The 18,976-nt window shown below is 50.0% G+C and overlaps 1 protein-coding gene across 1 annotated transcript in view; it reads left to right on the forward strand.

Moving 5' to 3' along the window:
- Positions 1-7,441: 7,441 nt before the first annotated feature.
- The window catches only part of BMAL1 (basic helix-loop-helix ARNT like 1), a 58,401-nt gene continuing 46,866 nt past the window's right edge, over positions 7,442-18,976 (forward strand). The window contains exon 1 of the mRNA XM_066583570.1: positions 7,442-7,528. The gene's annotated coding sequence lies outside the window, so the exon portion shown is untranslated. The remainder of the gene's footprint in view (positions 7,529-18,976) is intronic.

Here is an 18,976-nt window from a genome sequence, read left to right on the forward strand (position 1 = left end):
AGACTTCACAGTGCAGGCAAATGAATAAACTTCAGAACGTTGTACCTCCACATGGCTCTTATAGGCCCAAAGATGCACATGTGTGAACAGAGATTATTATCTTGTAGTACCTCCACCCAGTTTGAAGATGCGTGGGTGTGACAAATAAAGGGTGTATCTCTACACGGTGATCCAGACTTCAGACGGCTGCGTAAGAAAAATCAGAAGAGTAGGTAGTACTTCTGCACTGGCCTTGAAAGAAAGTTGTTACTCACAGATGCTCTCCGTCACTCTTGGGGCTCACCCCATTAACATCCAGTCACATTTGGTATGGGAAATCTCTCCTTCTCTTCCATGCTTCAGCACATGAGGGCTGAAAGTGCCCCCATGTACCTGGACCTCCTGAACAGCAACACTCCTGAAGACATGGACTCTTTCCCGCTCTCAATCACTCACTTTTATAAACTCTCAGACCACATGACAGCCAAGACTTGATACATTTACATGCAGGCTTTGGATTTTATTAAACATTAACCTCTCAAGCGCTGCAGCAGTGCAACACACATACTGGAGATGACAAGACAGCTTTGCACAGTGCATCTACATAAGACATACATGTATGACACTTATGGAGGGGACCAGGATGATGTACTGGGTCACTACACATACATTGCGCAAAACTCAATTAAAGTGTCTTTCCAACTAAGATGGCCTCTTCATTATACAAACCAAAACCTGTTCTTCCTCTCCGACAATCAGGACCTTTTATAGTAATTCATATACAACTTGTACAACCACTCCTGTCACTGGTGGTGTTGAAGGTTCTATCGCTGTGTGGGGTACGGCGGATGTCTAGCACATAAACTCAAAGTCCGTATTGCTGAGCGCATTCTGTCTCTAATCCCTAGTCGGATACATCAAGTCGCTCCTTGTCTGAAGCATCCAGACGTTTTTGGGAAATCCACCAAGAGGTTATATCCTCATTTAAAGCCACTGGCACTGAAAGGGTGTTTCGTTCCGCAAGAGGTGGAGATTGGGTTAAAATATTGCTTTCAAGAGATGCTAATTGGCTTATGCGGTTAAAATCAGATTTCCACATGGTCTTAACCTCCGATGTTTATGTACTAATGTTTTTGTATTGTTTTTTCTCATGTGTTTCATCTCCTCATTATTTATTCATTAGTAGGCGTGGCCATGCTTTATGTCATATTCTGTTACCATGAGAAAAAGGTTTGGTACGGTGTTTGCCAGTAGAGTAAAGTGTGATTGTTCTCAGTAAGGGAAACCAAGTCATCTTGTACATATAATACCTTTTAATGGCTAACAAAATACATAATGTTACAGCGAGCTTTCGGGATATCAACCCTTCATCAGGCTAATGAATGAAACTAGTTTGGATGGCACATAACATGCAGATGCAAAAGGGAGGGGGACACCCCTCTTGATCAAACTAAATGTTCACACACAGAAATTTGAGACTTAAAAAAACACAAGGCAGTCTGAGCAGAGCGACAAATACTAAATCAGTCCACTGAGCTGAGGAATGTGACAGTTTTATGATGTCTTTTATCTCCAATGCAAATATGATAGATGGAAAAATACCTATTTGCATAAATTTCCCAGAGGATTATTGCCTTATAAGTCTCCTTACTTAGCCTTTAGGTGTCCCCACCTGAAATGTATGCAAATAGGTATTTTTCCATCTTATTTGCATAGAGATAAGAGACATCATAAAACTGTCACATTCCTCAGCTCAGTGCACTGATTTAGTATTTGTCTCTCTTCTCAGACTGCCTTGTGTTTTTTTTAAGTCTCAAATTTCTGTGTGAACATGTACTTAGATCGAGGGGTGTTCCCCCCCCCCCACCACCCTCTGCATGTTATAATTATGTGCCATCTAAACTAGTGTCATTCATTAGCCTGACGAAGGGTCGATATCCTGAAAGCTCGCTGTAACATCATGTATTTTTGTTAGCCATTAACAGGTCTCATATCCACAAGATGACTTGGTTTCTCTCACTGAGAACAATCACACTATATCCTGTTACCATTACATTACTTGCTTCTTGCACAGGCTTTATGCTATGATTTAGGCCGCCTGCACACGAGCGGGTCGGATCCGGCAGCGTGAATTCTCGCCGCGGGACCCGACCCGAGAGCCTGCAGGGACGAGTGCGTACTCACCCGCGCCTGGCGGCCCCGGCTCTTTCATGTGCCGGCTGCCGCGCAGCCGGCGCATGCGCAGACCGGAGCCGGCGGCCGGGTGAGTGCGTGCCCCGCACAAAAATAGGACATGCCGCGGTTTGTTTGTCGTGCGAGATTTCGCGCAGCCAAACCGCGGCCGTCTGCATAGGAGTGCGTATTGTAATGCACTCCTATGCAAACTTTCAGTGGCGGAAATCCCGCGGGAAATCTTGCGGCGGGATTTCCGCCTGTGTGCAGGCGGCCTAAGGCTTAGTTTTTGGCGCGTCGGTCCCTGTTTGTACATGTGAGCGATTTTACCTTTCTATAGATATATTCTAATATTTGGGGTTTTTAACTAGAAGTGCTGGAGCTGTAGTGTACAGAAGTCAATGTACAAGACTGTCTGGATGTTTCTGAATGGTCTATGTATGTCTTGTGCCTATGTATTGTCAGTGTGAGTGAATATGATGTGTATTGCATAGCTGCAGCACTGAATGGATTACTGTCTGGAAATGTATCTTTTGTACGTCATGTGACCATGTCTTATATATGTGGTCGCAAGGTGCATGATTAGAGTCGCCTGTCAGTTCAGTTCTGTCTTCTCTGAGTCCTCTTGTCGGTGGAGCCTGTCTGCCCAGAGACACCTTCAGTCTGTGGGCCTAGAGGATGGAGGAGGCAGAGAAGATGCTGTGTGTGTCTTGGGCCTATTGGGACCCTTAGGCTAAACTTCAAGAGAGACTGCAAGACTGTGTGATCCCACCGTGTAGCACTGAGTGCACTTCCTAAACCATGAGTGCAGCGGTAGAGAGTTAGTGAGTGGCAGTAGGAGTGAGTCTGGGAACCTAGAACCACCGATAACTCGGCCTGTGAGAGTCCCTCTGTCCTCCCTTGTTTCCTCCCCGTCACGCCACGTGTCCTCCTGCACCCTTGTCTTTTTCCGGTGGATGTAAAACTGTTTTGGACTGTTCCTGGATTTATTCAAGTTGTGTTCCAAGTAAACAGCTTTATCGACCATTCCCGGTTCTGCCTTTAAAAAGTCAATTCTGCGTACGTGGACTCTTTATTCCATCACCTAGAATTCACTGCGGAGGACGGAGTGGTGGCGTCACCCGTGACAAAAGGACTAAGGTAAACCACTGTTGAGTCTCCCTATTTAATAGCCTGCCCTCGGCCCCTTGTACGTGTCCCTGGTTACCCTCCCGGTGGGAGATGGTAGAGGCCCGTGACAAGGCCCAAACTCTACCCCCGTCTCCTAGACTGCGGCCCGCTCCTCGGACGCTGTGGAGCTATATACATTGGTTTTTTTTTTAAATCTGTTTTGAAGTGTCTGTTGTAGTTAATATTGGCATCCCCCATGAAGTAACAATTCACGGAAATGTTTTGTGAACTTTGCATTCTGTTATTCCTCTGTTGTAACTCTTGGAAATGTATTAATAAATGGGTGTTACCATTTCTCATGTGACCAGCGCGTGGGTAATATCTGTGCCGGACAAGGGGAATGATAATGCTAAGTTTTTTTAATTTATTTTTATTTCCTGGAGGAATAACAGAGGGACAGCACAATGCAAGAGTCTAAGAAAAAGATGGTTCAGAATGTTTATTTTGTGGAGACTGTTGCGGTTGGAATCCAATGTTCAGTGATGCAGATTTACAGATGTTGGTGCTGAATATATGTGGACTCCACACCCAAATATTCCTGTGAACCTACCCTTGAGCCCCGTTCCCACTGAATGTTTTTGGGTGTGGATTCCGTGCCATAAACCATGTCTGAGTCCACATCCTTTTAGGATCCCATTAAATTTGGTGGAAATGTGTGTATTATGGGAAAAAAGTCAATTCTTGATGCAGTTCTTAAACGCCGATTTTCCCCATTATTTGGGCCTAAATCTGTGCAGAACTCTTTGGCGCAGCCTCATACATACAGTACCTCTGCGGATTGGAAGAATCATGCGGACCTGCTGCGCTTGGACTCCACGCCTTTTAAAGACATTGTCAGATCGCATAACTGCAGATGTGTTTAACATACCAAAAGCAGGGGTACTTACCCGTCCTCTTCCCCAGGGATCCAGCGCTGCAGCCCCACAGGATTCCCAGTCTTTGTTTGGAAATGGCTACCCCCTAATTGCTGCAGCCAATCAGAGGCCGCAGTGGTCATGTACCGTTCTCCTGGCATCACCACTCAGATGCTAGGCGTCATGATGCCAGGAGTAGAGCACTTGACCTCTGTGGCTCCTGATAGGCTGCTCTGGTCAGGTGGTAGCCGTCCCAAAACTGAGACTGGTAGGATCACGGGGCTGTTGCTTGGGACGGCCGCGGGAGAAGAGGGGTAAGTAGCGCTCCTTGTGGAGTGTCAACACATCTGCAGTTAAACCTTTAAAAATAATAATAATAATAATTGGACAACCAGTTTAATATGTCGTTAATGTTATTAAATCAATCAGTTTCATAATATTTAGTAAAAGTCCTGCTCCTTTAATGAGCTGCAGTCTGAATACCACTCAGTTCTATTTTCTATTGTGTTTGCTTGTAGTTGTCTAAATTCACCACAGGGTGGCACAACTGAGTCATCATATACAATATGAAGTAGTGTTTATCCCAAGACCCCCAGGATGAGCGGCTCATAAAGATCAGAGCCGTCAGTAAAGCGATCTGTGGAAAAACACGAGTTACTAATAAACCATCTGTGTATGTGTGCACGTATGTGTGTGTATATGTATGTGTCTGCATATGTGTGTATATATGTCCGTGTGTGTGTATATGTATGCATGTGTGTGTATCTGTATATATGTATATATATATATGTGTGTATATCTGTATATATGTATATATATATATGTGTGTGTGTGTATGTATGCGTGTGTGTGTGTGTGTGTATGTAATATATATATGTGTGTATATGTATGCCTATGTGAGCATGCATATGTGTGTGCGTATGTGTCTGCATATGTGTGTGTATGTGTATATATATATATAATGTGTGTGTGTGTGTGTGTATATATATATATGTGTGTGTGTGTATATGTATGTACATGCGTGTACGTGCACTGGCACTCGTGCCATGGTCATCCCTGACATTAGAGCTGCCCGTCTCATAGATGTGTGATTCCTCTCATGCAGCCACACAGCTCTGCCCCGACGAGGCACGGACTCCACAAGACCTCAGCCAGTGTCCCGGGGTATGGGGCAACAAAACACTAACTGGAACCCTTTAGAGACGTTCTAGCAGAATCTCACGTTCTCCCTCGAAAAACTCAGAATAAGTGAGGCAGCGCCACGAAACACACGGATGGGGTGAAGAAACCAAACAACTGGAGTCAGCGAAAAGATGGGCATCTGCTCACCCCGACAGCCCGGGGCCTTGGGTTAGGGGGCTCTGCTGTGTCTGCAGTCCGAGATTAGGCGCCCGCTGGGCGTCAGGACAAGCTCTTCAGGACAAGCAGTACAGAATGTTTAGGACAAGACCCCCTCACGCCGGTCGCCAGAAGACTTCATGTCAGACGGGAGCAGGGGGATTCTAAGGAATGATTATTGTACTTATAACCATCAATTTTACAATCAAATTAAGGGAACCGCGATGGGGGCAAAATGTGCCCCCCGCTGTGCCAACCTGTACAGGGGCAAAATGTGCCCCCCGCTGTGCCAACCTGTACAGGGGCAAAATGTGCCCCCCCGCTGTGCCAACCTGTACAGGGGCAAAATGTGCCCCCCGCTGTGCCAACCTGTACAGGGGGCATCTGAAGAGACGTCTAACGCCTTCCCACCACATGACATACGGGTACATTATGGCAGTGGGGTAGTTCCCACAACTGTGCGTACCCTTACGCCCTGTGGATAGTGTGAGATCAGAAGAGATCTCGGGCTCCCTGTCACCAATAGTCGGCCTCCCGCTGTTAACCCCTTCCCTGCCGCAATCTATGTAGATCGCGGCATGTGAAGGCTTTACAGAGGGAGTGCGTTCCCTTTGTGACATCATCGGGCTCTCGCGATATAATTGCAAAGAGCCCGGCTGGTTGCCATGGTAACAGGACGCCACCTACAAGCGATATGTCACATTGCAACCGCATTAACTCGCATTACTTTACGTAGTCCTCGCCTAAATTGCCAACTGGGTGTTCCCCATCCCACTTGTCAAAGAGGCGTGTCCTTAAGCTGCCTGGCCATGTGTTCACATTGCGGAAATCAATATAGATGTTTCCATGTGGATTCTGCCTCTAAAAACCGCGGCAGACGTCCGCAGCGCCGCCGCGCATTTGTCATGGATCCACAGCAGACACGGGCCGCTCTCACACAAGCTCAGGGGAAAACACTGCAGGTTTTTAACTGCGTGCAGAGCTGCGTCTTTGTGTTTGTCTGCATTTTCACTGTTTTGCGCAGTAACAACGCAGGCAGAGCACGCCGATGACGTCACCACTCCCCCCTCCCCCCTGCGATATAGTAGCCTGCGTGAAAAACTCACTATTACCGGCTATGATCGCGTATTTACTGCGTTTCTCACGCCCCCCATTTATTTCAACCGGCAATGTGGTGCTTGAGATATGCGCTACAGCGTCGAAAATAGACCCCGCAGCGTGTGGATCTGTGTACATTAAATGCGCTGAGCAAAAACGCCCGTGTGACGGACCCCATTAAAATAAATGGTGGCTTAGGACTGCAGATTTCAAAGCACTCGTAATACGCCGCAAATAAATGCTTTAGCGTGAGCGCCCTTACGCCATTTGTCACGCAGGTTACTATGCCGCCGGCGAGAGGAAACAGCAGTGACATCATCAGCTTGTTAAATACGCGGTGTCGCTACTTAACGCGCAATCAGGTGGGAGATGCTGCACGCGGATTTTGCCCCTCACAAGTCTGTGTGGATCCGCGGCAGAAATACGCGGCTTTCAGTTTCTCTTCCATTTTTGGAAGAGATAAGCTGAATTAAATGTTTCTTTCTTCCAGCCATTGTTACAGGGCCGGGACCATTCATTCCTGTTTAATTAGAGCCACATTTACAAGTCTGCCCTTGACTCCCGCTGCCACCCTGTGCCAAACAAGTTAACCCGCTACCACAACAAACATGGCGAGATCATCCGCCACAACCAATATGGCCGCCTCAGCCTTCCAAAGCCGCCCACCTTTTGCTTAAAGGGAGCTTCTGATTGGAGAGCGCCGCCAGTGGCGCAGGAGGGAGGGGCGACTTTCAGGCAAGGACTGCCATTGGTCAGCTGTTGATAGGGAGTGCTCTGATTGGTTGGCATGCGCACCCAGGGAGCCGGCGAACATCATTGGCTGAAAAGTAGGTTAGTGGTGCGACATTTAGTGAGGGCAGAAAGTAGGTCACGGACGCGGCTGTTTGTGTGAGGAGCTCGGTGTGCGCGGCTGACGGGTGAGTGACGGCGACCGCTCCCGGCTCCCTGCCGGTCCCTGCTGACCACAGCTGGGGGGAGGGGCCTACCGCTAGAGTGTAAGCTCTTGGGGACAGGGGGCTTCTCGCATGGACTTGTGGTGGTTACAGGTGTTCCTAGCTGTGGTGTCAGCAGCCCCTGCTGTCTGTGTGGGTGATTAGAGCGTAAGCTTCTGGGGCAAGGAAGCAACGACCTGCAAGCTGCTGCCTGGTTTTTATAATAATCGCCAGCGTCTCGCGCGCCGCAGCGTTTACGTGTCGCTAGCCCCTTTATGATGTCGCCTCGATCCCCACAGCGGGCGGCGTGGTGGAGCGCTGCGTCCGATGAGTCTATTGACGCCTGTCTGATACGTAAATGGCGCGCGGTGATTACGCGGATTCGCTGCTGACTTGGCGAAATGGTGGAAATTCTCCAACTGGCGCCTTTTGTATTACGGAACCGCGTGCCGCCCGTATAAACTACCCCGTGAGTCATCGTAAGAATACCGGCGCTGACCTATATTTATACTCGCGGGTGACCGGCGCAATAAATCCCATTCTTTCTGCGTGCGACTCGCCTGATTGGGTAACGTGAATTTTACGTGCGGGTGGTTTATGGCGCCGTATGTCTCAGATCCGTAGCCCCTCCCCCGTCTGGTAGGAAAGCATATGGTTTTTAACGAAGATCACGATTTGACCGCTGAGTTTTCAGTTCGTCTCGTTTTTATTTTTGGAGGGGTGAAGTTGCACTGTCTCTTTAAGGCCGTGTTTACACGTGAGCGCGTGACGTCGCTGCGAGGATCTCCGCCCGCTGTCGCACTCTTAAACCTGTGTTTCCCATGTGAGCGCGATGCGTTGTGGTAGCGGCGGTCCTTCGCTCACGTGAAAATCGTGTGTTTCAATAGGGAAACCTGAAAACTTGCAACGCGCTCACCTCAAATGCGCGGGTTCACGCGGCGCCGCCTGGTTTGCTTTTGCAAATCCTGGCAGAGATTTCAGCAATATTGTTGAAAAACGGAACATCCCTCCCTTCTTTTTTTTTTATCCCCGCTGCGACAGGATGAAAACGCGTATGTAAATGACCCCTGGAAACAATGGGTTAATGCATTACATGAGTTCAGCGCGTCATGCGAACGTACAGAACTCGTGTGACATTTCACCCCCACGGACCAAAGCCCTGAGGGCGCGTTCACACCTCGCCGGTCTGCTGCGGATCTGCAGTCGAATCCACCGCAGATCGTCTGTGTGATCGCGCCCCTCGGTGACCTCGCCCCCCTGCCGATGCAGAGACGTCACCTGACCTGTTAGCGGACTCATCCGGGATCCCGTTTGCTTCTCTTACGGGATCAGCAGTGATTTGGTTACATATTTGCACTATGGAACTGTTTGTCTTGTTGCGCCGCTTATCTCCGCTCTTGGCCATCGCTGCTTCTCCTGTGCGCTTATCTCTGCTCTTGGCCATCGCTGCTTCTCCTGTGCCAGCTGCTGGTTGTTTATTGTTTGGTTCCTCATATCCTGCCATCCCTTCACCTGTGACAGATGTTCTCTCCTCTGATGTGATACAATCACTCTTGATACATTGTATCTTCTTGCCGCTTCCTCTTGGCATCATTCTGGCTCGCAGCCAAGGTGAGTGTTTTGACACTTGGCTAAATTGTAGTTGTGATTACTTTGTGCAAAGGACACCAATTAGGTATTTGTCCCGCTTGTGTACAGGGAAAGCTTAATTGATGTAATTATTCTGTAGTTTTATATTATACGGTTTCAGTTGCTCAGAACTTTCACAATCTGTGCTTGCTGTCAGTGAATTGGAAAATTCTTATTTGCGTTCAGAGGCTAAAAACTTGTCCTGCTCACTTAAATTATGGCTTTCTTGTGTGCAAATAGTAGATCGTACAATGCCTCTACTGGAAGGACGCTTCTGTAGAAGTCAATGCCTGACTTAAGAAGTTGTATAGTTGCAAGCGGTTGATGCACCTAGGTCATCAATAGTAGATTAGTTTGGCTCTGCCCATCAGCTGATTTCTGCAGGAAGCGGACAGCTCCGTTCTCACTGCAGTGGCAAGGCTTGGTATTGCAAGCATAATTCCTATTCACTTGAATGGCAACTTGGCCCGCAATACCAGACCTGGCCACTGCAGTGGGAATAGAGATGTTTGCTTCCTGCAGAAATCGGCTGCGTGCATGAGCACCCCCACGAGAAGATGGTTCATCGGTAGGCATTACATGCAGCAGACCCCCCGCTGATGGACTTTTGAAGGACTATCCTGCAGCTAGACCCATCAATAGTTTGCAACTAGACTGCCCCTTTAACAGGCCCTGTAATAAGTGACTGCCGGCGCAGTGCGTTCCATAGTGAATAGAGCGGTGATCATGTATGGGCGCTGCCTTCACTAGGAGGACTTGGGGTACATTTATCATCCCTGGGGGCCGACTCACAGCCCCGCAGCCATCCTGCATGCATCACCATATAACCTGTAAATTGGTGCTAAATGTTTTTACTGGGATAACCCTTTGAAGGGAAATAGTCACGCCCTATGAGGACTATAAACTAAGTTTATGAGCTGACAGGTCTGGGGTGCTTTTTTAATAAATGCATACCGGCCTCCCCGTTTCCTTGCTGTCAGCCCAAGAAGTTATCGCTCAGTGCATTGAGCCGGCTTATCTCTGCTTTTGGTGCACGCGTACATGCTGTCCTCTATGGGTGTGCATACACTCTGAAAGCAGAGATGGGTTCACGCAATGCACTAAGTGGCGACTTCCTGGGATGTCGGCGAAGGAGCGGGAGCCAGCTTAGTATAGACTCTGTAGCCCCTGTTCTATGAACCCATAAACTTAAAGGGGTTGTAAAATAATGAGCACTTATCCCTATAATAGGTCATCAGTAGTAGATAAGCGACAAACCTCCGCCTAACCCCTCCACCCATCAGCTGTCTTGAGTTGGTGCGCTCTTGCACTGAGCTGATTTCTACAGGAAGCACACAGCTCCGTTGCCATTGCAGTGGCCAGGCGTGCTATTGCAGCCCCTTCATTCCAATGGGAAATTCATTTAGTGTGCTAATATACCAGCCCAGAAAACTGCTGATCAGGTGAGGGACCCCTACCAATCTACTACTAAAGACCCATCCTGAGGATAGGTCTGATCGTTGGTTTACAACTGGACAACCACTTTAAGTTTATGGCGCTCGTAGGACACGACGGGTTTCCTCTTAAGTATGTTCACATGGGGCAAGTTTGCTGCAGTAAAAAATTTCCCAGCAAATCTGCACTAAAATCAACACCCCTTGGTGCAGATTTTGACTCTGATCTCCAGTTGACGGGTGAAGCGGCTGCGAGTCTGCAGTAAATAGTGCAGATTTTGATATGGCTTTTTCCACTGCAGAAATTCTGCCTCCTGTGAGCGCTCCCTCTGTACTGATTAAAGGCCACAATATACCATTGTGTATGGGCACCATAAAGAGAATCCCCATTGATTGCTAGGCCAGCTTAACATTAATTCGCCGAGGTGCCGCCGGTAATCGTTGAAGGTGCGCATCTGTCTAGTGGTCGGAGTTTTGCTTTTCTGATGCAGAGAATTTGTAGCCCTGTATAGACAAGCAGCATTGAATGCTAAAGTTCTTGCTGCCTGCAGCCACCACTAGGGGGAGCTCACTGCATACAGTTTGTACATTGATTGCAATAATAAACCAGTATGCACAGAGCTCTGGCGCAGCCAGAACTTACTGTTTAGTGGTGGCTATGTAGGAGCTGTGTATCAGCTAGATTGGGTCCCAACCGATATAATTAATGGTCAGCGTTTTGGATCTGTTTAGTTTGAAACTGGTACCACACAAGGGTTAAAGTGCAGAACTGCAGTGAACAAGGTTGGGGTCCAGTAGACCTCATGATACCACACAAAGGCTAACTAACGCTTGCGCTCACTTTTAACCCCACTATAGTGGCTGTCTGGCTCCCCCCTCCCCTGCGATGAAGTGCCGCGGTCCCACCGTCCGTATTACAGGTCATAGCAGACGAGAATAAGGGTCCATTCACTTTTCTGCTGTCAGGTGTCGAAAACAGTGCTGTGATGGGACCCCGAACAGAAGCGCTCGCTGTCATTGGTCAGATGGAGTCCACCCCGGTGTCCGTGGGGCGAGGGTTCTGTTACTTCCTGCTGTATTAGCTATGTTTAAGGCTTCAGCGCCCAACAGCCATCCCAGCGATAATCGCTGCACAGTAACGATCATCGCTGAGTGGATGGAGGCGGACCCAGCCGGAGATCGCTCCGCCCACACGCCTCCATTCGCAGTTATCAGGCCGTCGTTCATAGATGAATGCCCCCCGGTCAGCAGGCTGATCGCCGTCTGTATGAACTGATTATCAGTCAGATTCCCGCAATCCAGTGAGAATCGCATCGGTTTTCCTTCCGTGTAAACGGGCCTGAATGTTTACTTTGATTCTCCTTGTTTACAAAGTCATTTCAGAACCTGTTTATAATCCACTTGATCTCTCGCTGCATAAGAATGGCGCAGCGTTCCTGTTCGCCGCGTCCTGACTCTGTACTGTGTGTATATAACATTAGACGTATTGTTCCTGTTTTTGCTCAGAATGTGATGTCATCGGGTGAATGTGACGCCTCAGCGCCCGTGCGAATGGCGGCCGTCGATGGCGATAGCGTTGCGATGACGTGTTTTGCCGTAGTGCGTACGGAAAGAAAATGCTTGAAAAAGGGAAATGTGGTGTTGTGTTCCAGAAGAGACGCCTTTATGTGAAATCTGCAATTTATTTCCTGCCATTTTCTATGATTTGCAATGAAGCAGAGTTAGCACCTTGGTTGGTGGGGCGCAAGAAACCTGCTTACAGATCAGGGTGTCTTAAGGCCCATTTACACGCAAAGACATGTTTTAGCAATCATTTTGCATAAACTGCTAATTGACACTAATGTCCACTAGCAGTTTATTACCTTCATTTGCGTGTAAATGAGCCTCCAGCAGCTGTTTGCAAATCCCAGCATGTGGTCTGGATTTTGTACTCGGCTGCATAGTCTTTGCACGAGCTGTCAGCTGAATACAATGTAATCAGCAGAACAGAAAAATCTGCTGCATTTACAGTAGCGGCAAAGTGGATGAGATTGTAAAACTGTCACCCCCTCAATGCGGAGGGCGACCTGCGGAGCGTATTTCACATCCGCAGCGTGTCCATTACTGCAGCAGATCGGCAATGCGGATTCCACAGCTTCCAAGTGAAGGGGGGCGAACTCCACACCAAAATCCGCATCAAATGGCGCAGTTCTTGATGTAGATTTTCCGTGTTGGACATCCCACAGTAAATCCGTCCCGTGTGGATATAGCCTTCGGCCAGCTCTACGCGACCGGATATCGCCGTCCGCACGGAGGATCCGCAGCCAATCGCACACATTGAAGGGTATGTGCTTTCGCCTTTTCCTTTACATTCGCGGATACAAACTGTGTAACTGAGAGGAAAAGTCGCAGCACGCTCTATTTTGCTACAGACGCCACGCTGACGGCCCGGTGTGAAGGCACCCTTCCAGCGCCCATATAGGGACTGTTAACAGAGGGCATGCTGGGAGTTGTGGCCTCACGGTCGGAGGTGTTATATATAACTCGCTTTATTTAGCACACTGTCATTATTTGGCTCGCCGCTCACCTGCGGACTGCGATGAGTTGCTGGCTCGCCTCTCCTCTGCGGGAAGCATCTAGGTCAGTAGGTTAATGTGCGCCCGTGGGCGAGGCGCTCGCCTCCATCTTACATACAGATCTCCTTCCTCACATTCATCGCTCCGAGGTGATGTGTGCGCGGGGAATTAATACTGGGTTTGCTTATTGCTGAATGAGGAGCGCGGCGGCAGAATCTGAGCGCAGGCTCATTCCCTGTGTGAACCCGCCGCATTATTACCGGATGGTGACTCACCGCCGCTTTTTTTTTTTCCCCCTCGAGCTTTTAAAAGACCGCTGTGAGTAGGAGACGTTTGTGTTGTTGATGTCACATCTGAAGCATCTCACAATGAGGGAGAAGGAGAAGAAAAGTCCTAAAAGCCAATTTACTTCAACCCACTCCTGGCTTGTGTCAGCGCTCTCCCCGCAAACAATGCGCCTGTATTGTCGCTGGATGGGGGTCGGCGTATTCTTGTATCTCCTGAGCGATGATGACGGATGGAAAAGCTAAGAATATCGCGGTTTTATCCATTTTAATGGATTTTTTTTTTCCATTTATTTAAAAACAAAAACTTCTAACTGAAGTGAAGCGATCCGGTGAGGAGATGATCGCCCCTTGGGTGGGCGCTGCAGCCCCTCGTGCTGGCGATCAGCGGGGGGCTCCGCAGCAGGATCCTCTCTGATTGATACTTTTGACAAGTCTCTAAAACACGTTGAAAGTGCAGATAATCTTTACAGTAAACGGATACATTACCGGAAGCCCAAATGGATACAAAGTGAATAGTTTCCACTTGTGTCCGCCCCCCATTGAGTGCAGATTACATGCAGCGGATTTACTGTGCATTTTGGGGAGGACCGGCCTCAGATTTTACCCTTTCAATTAAATTCCGATTAAGGCCCTCCTGCCCACAGATGGATATCCGCGGCGGGCGCCCGCACCAAATGCCGCCCATAGCATGCTATCGGAAATGGATGTTTCCTGCACACCTTTTTCAGCGTGGGCGGCTTACATTATAATCGGTGGAAGCCGTCCGATCCACAGCCCTTCCGCAATGACATCGCATAAAGGTCGCGGATTCCGTGTCATCGTTAGGCGATTATGCGAGAAAAACAGGGATTTGAAGAAAGGAAATTGTATTGCGCATGTCTGGCGCCTCGCCGTGCGGGCCATCCGCAGTACAGAAGTCCTAATGACGGGTATGCGGGGTCACCGCTGGGCACAGGGTCAGATTCTGCTGTGGGCTCCCGGATGCGGAATCCAACCTGGTCTAGTGCGCAAAGTAAGCTGCATATGCACCTTGTAAATGGGCGAGCAGCAGCGACCCGTCCGCCGGAGTAACGCCATCCGTCCGTTTCATAATTATGGTAAAGACTTAAGACTATTAAATAGCAGCTAAATTAGGTAGCTGATTGCAGTCTCCTCCTGATGCGACCCGCAGCAATCAGCTGTAAGTGGTTGGCTTAACCCTTCCCTGCAATGCCCCCCGCAGGGAGAAGAAAGCATTACATAATGTCCATTCGTATCAATCCAGGCATAAGATGCTCTTTCTAGCGGCTCTCCATTCTGATGAGCGTCCTTGTAGTCGGAGCGCCTGGCGGGCGACAGATATAGTGGTCTGTGCGTTAACACAGAGTTGGCATCGCTCAGTGAATGGCGGTGGAGCGCGCCGGGGATCGCCCAGCCACCGCCTGCGTTCGCAATAAAGCCAGCAAAGCCTGTTTACATGGGACAATCGTCGTTCGCCTGCTGAAACTGCCTGCCAGTAGCTGCTGCCGTCTACGCTGTACGGTTGGTGTTCGCTGTTAAAGGGACCTAAGAGATTAAGATTCCGAACAGGGACCCCTTTTAGCCCGGACAATCTCTTAAAGGGGTTTTCTGGGACTTAAAAATGAAACTTAAAAGGGCTTAAAATGTATTAAATTGACAATCCGCCTCTCCCGGCTCGCCGCACGGCGCCTGCGTGTGACCAAACATTCGCTCACTTGCTTCAGAAGCCATAGAAGAATCTCCGCTGAAGCCTGTGAGGAGCTGAGCGCTCACCTGCAAAATGACAAGCATGTGACCAACCGGCGGGCATCGGGGAGTGGCCGGGATAGGTCACTTCTATTATTTTTAAGACACTTTTTGTTTTTTGTTTACCTTTTTGTAAAGAATTCGTGGCATCAAAAATGTTTTTGAAAAAGCCGGAATCTATTAAGAAATCCTGCAGTTCTCAGAGCGACAACTAAGCCTAATATTAGTCTGACTCTTCTTGTTCTGTAGAGAGGACTTCTCAGCTGTCATCTCATTATCACAAACAGGATGAGCATGAGAGGTGACACCTATTTATAGATGGCACAGAATCCACCATTCACAATAGGTGATGGTCACAGCTCACCTCCTCCCCTCCCTGCACATGCCCACAACACTCTCTCCCATATGCGGTGTTCACAGCTCTCCTCCGTCCTGCACAGGTCACAGAGCATCTCCACAAGGCTCTTCCATGCAAGTCAATGAGTCCCCTCCCGTCCGTTGTGTCTGTGAGGCTGCAGCGAAGGATATTTCTAAATGCTTTCATGCAAGGAGGCCCCCATAGTCATGTATGGACAATAGGAAAAAAAAATCTCTATAATTGGGAAATAAAGAGATTAGAAAAAAACGTAAATATTTCACTATCTGGTTTTAATTAGTACCAAAAAAAAATTCTATATCTTTCCCTTTTTTAAAAGGGGTCATCCCATCTCGGGAAGTAGTCCGCACCATCTGCTTCAATGGGAGTGCTAGTGATTATGGACCACTTGACCTCGGCTATCTATGGCGGTCTTATTGACACGAATGGCGCAGGGATGATTCCCCACGATGCAATTCTGGAGTTCTCTGCATTTAATGAGCGTCGGCTCTGAATATTGTATCAGATCTTGTATTAAGAGCTGCTGGTTTGGTTACAATGTTTCTCTCCGGTGATACATAAGTTACACTATAATTGCAGCCCTCTTTGTTCCCAGCGGCCCCCCTGGAGCTTCAGGAAGACGCTCTCTTCCCGGATAAATCCTGGGCTTAGGCTCGGCCTCCGGTGATTTTCTGGAAAAACATTTGTGTACCAAAATTAATATTACTGTATTACTAGTTACCTGGCAACCAGCGGCAACGGCGTATCATGAATAGTGATTAAATGTTCCATCTCCTGACAGCCTGGAATTGATTACCCAGACGTAGACCTGCAGCTGTAGGGATAAGCCAACGAGTGTTCGGAGCGCCGCGGCCGACGATGGGCTGTATGGAGAGCCTGCGCCATTGTAGTGACTGCTGGATCCATTCGGTGCAACTAAATAACGCTAATGAAATGGATTCCGGATGACTTATTCGCGCTGTGGACGGTTCTGCAAAATAAAACCTGCGGTTGCCTAGCGGGCAGGGAGTTGAAATACTCCGTAGGCCTGCGTCGCACGGACGTATTCGCGCACAAATTCTGCATGTGCAACACGCAAGTAGAACCCATTGATTTTCACTGGGTTTGTCCCCAAGTGCGTATTTCGCATACACAGTTCGGTCGAGGGGGGGAAAAAACAATCTCTGCTGTAGATCTCTTCCCCCTACTTGGAAATTTGAGGGGCCATGTGCTTTATTATGATGGTCTTGTTCCACTTCTGGGAAGCAAAATGTCATCTTCCACCATTTTTGGAACTTGGAGACATGCTGGCAGTGGGCATCAGTACATTAAGGGGTGCCTCTACCACTATGGGAGACTATTACTACTGGGGACACTGATTGGGGGCTCTACTAATGACAAGTCTCAATGGTTTAAATATATGTGGGGTATTTTGGGTATTGGTGGGTTGGCTGGGGGTGCCAGTTTACAACTTGCCTCAGTTGGCATAGGCTCGGGGCACACCTGAATATAGCCAATATCTAGAGCAAAACCTGCGCTGAATCCACTGCAAAATCAGCGGGTGACGCCTGGAGCGTTACTACGAGATCGCTGCAGATGTGCAGAGAGTTCCACTGTTAAATATTTCCACCTCATGGGAACTAAAGACCCTTTTCCATAGGCCAATGATCAGGGGCACATGTCCGGCCAATCACGGCTTCATATAATCATGGCAGCAAGCCGCCAAAGTGAAGACGCTCAGTCGCTGGCTGATCTTGTCTTTTGCGTAGTTAGAAAATTCATGGTTATCCACATCACGCCTTCCCGTGTGAGCGAGGGATGTGCTGCCGACAGCGAAGGGGGTCAATGAGGGGCGAGGGATGCGCCGCCGACAACGAAGGGGGTCAATGAGGGGCGAGGGATGTGCTGCCGACAGCTGAAGGGGGTTAATGAGGGGTGAGGGATGTGCTGCCGACAGTAAAGGGAGTCAATGAGGGGCGAGGGATGTGCTGCCGACAGCGAAGGGGGTTAATGAGGGGCGAGGGATGCGCTGCCGACAGCGAAGGGGGTCAATGAGAGGCGAGGGATGCGCTGCCGACAGCGAAGGGGGTCAATGAGGGGCGGGGGATGTGCTGCCGACAGCTGAAGGTGGTCAATGAGGGGCGAGGGATGCGCTGCCGACAGCGAAGGGGGTCAATGAGGGGCGGGGGATGTGCTGCCGACAGCTGAAGGTGGTCAATGAGGGGTGGGGGATGTGCTGCCGACAGTAAAGGGAGTCAATGAGGGGCGAGGGATGTGCTGCAGACAGCGAAGGGGGTTAATGAGGGGCGAGGGATGCGCCGCCGACAGCGAAGGGGGTCAATGAGGGGCGGGGGATGTGCTGCCGACAGCTGAAGGTGGTCAATGAGGGGTGGGGGATGTGCTGCCGACAGTAAAGGGAGTCAATGAGGGGCGAGGGATGTGCTGCCGACAGCGAAGGGGGTTAATGAGGGGCGAGGGATGCGCCGCCGACAGCGAAGGGGGTCAATGAGGGGCGAGGGATGTGCTGCCGACAGCGAAGGGGGTCAATGAGGGGCGAGGGATGTGCTGCCGACAGCTGAAGGGGGTTAATGAGGGGTGAGGGATGTGCTGCCGACAGTAAAGGGAGTCAATGAGGGGCGAGGGATGTGCTGCCGACAGCGAAGGGGGTTAATGAGGGGCGAGGGATGCGCTGCCGACAGCGAAGGGGGTCAATGAGAGGCGAGGGATGCGCTGCCGACAGCGAAGGGGGTCAATGAGGGGCGGGGGATGTGCTGCCGACAGCGAAGGGGGTCAATGAGGGGCGGGGGATGTGCTGCCGACAGCGAAGGGGGTCAATGAGGGGCGAGGGATGTGCTGCCGACAGCTGAAGGGGGTTAATGAGGGGTGAGGGATGTGCTGCCGACAGTAAAGGGAGTCAATGAGGGGCGAGGGATGTGCTGCCGACAGCGAAGGGGGTTAATGAGGGGCGAGGGATGCGCTGCCGACAGCGAAGGGGGTCAATGAGAGGCGAGGGATGCGCTGCCGACAGCGAAGGGGGTCAATGAGGGGCGGGGGATGTGCTGCCGACAGCTGAAGGTGGTCAATGAGGGGCGAGGGATGCGCTGCCGACAGCGAAGGGGGTCAATGAGGGGCGGGGGATGTGCTGCCGACAGCTGAAGGTGGTCAATGAGGGGTGGGGGATGTGCCGCCGACAGCTGAAGGTGGTCAATGAGGGGCGGGGGATGCACCGCCGACAGCTGAAGGTGGTCAATGAGGGGCGGGGGATGCACCGCCGACAGCTGAAGGTGGTCAATGAGGGGCGGGGGATGCACCGCCGACAGCTGAAGGTGGTCAATGAGGGGCGGGGGATGCGCCGCCGACAGCTGAAGGTGGTCAATGAGGGGCGGGGGATGCGCCGCCGACAGCTGAAGGGGGTCAATGAGGGGCGG

Source organism: Eleutherodactylus coqui, chromosome 11 (assembly GCF_035609145.1).
Source record: "Eleutherodactylus coqui strain aEleCoq1 chromosome 11, aEleCoq1.hap1, whole genome shotgun sequence".
Lineage (NCBI taxonomy): Eukaryota > Metazoa > Chordata > Amphibia > Anura > Eleutherodactylidae > Eleutherodactylus > Eleutherodactylus coqui.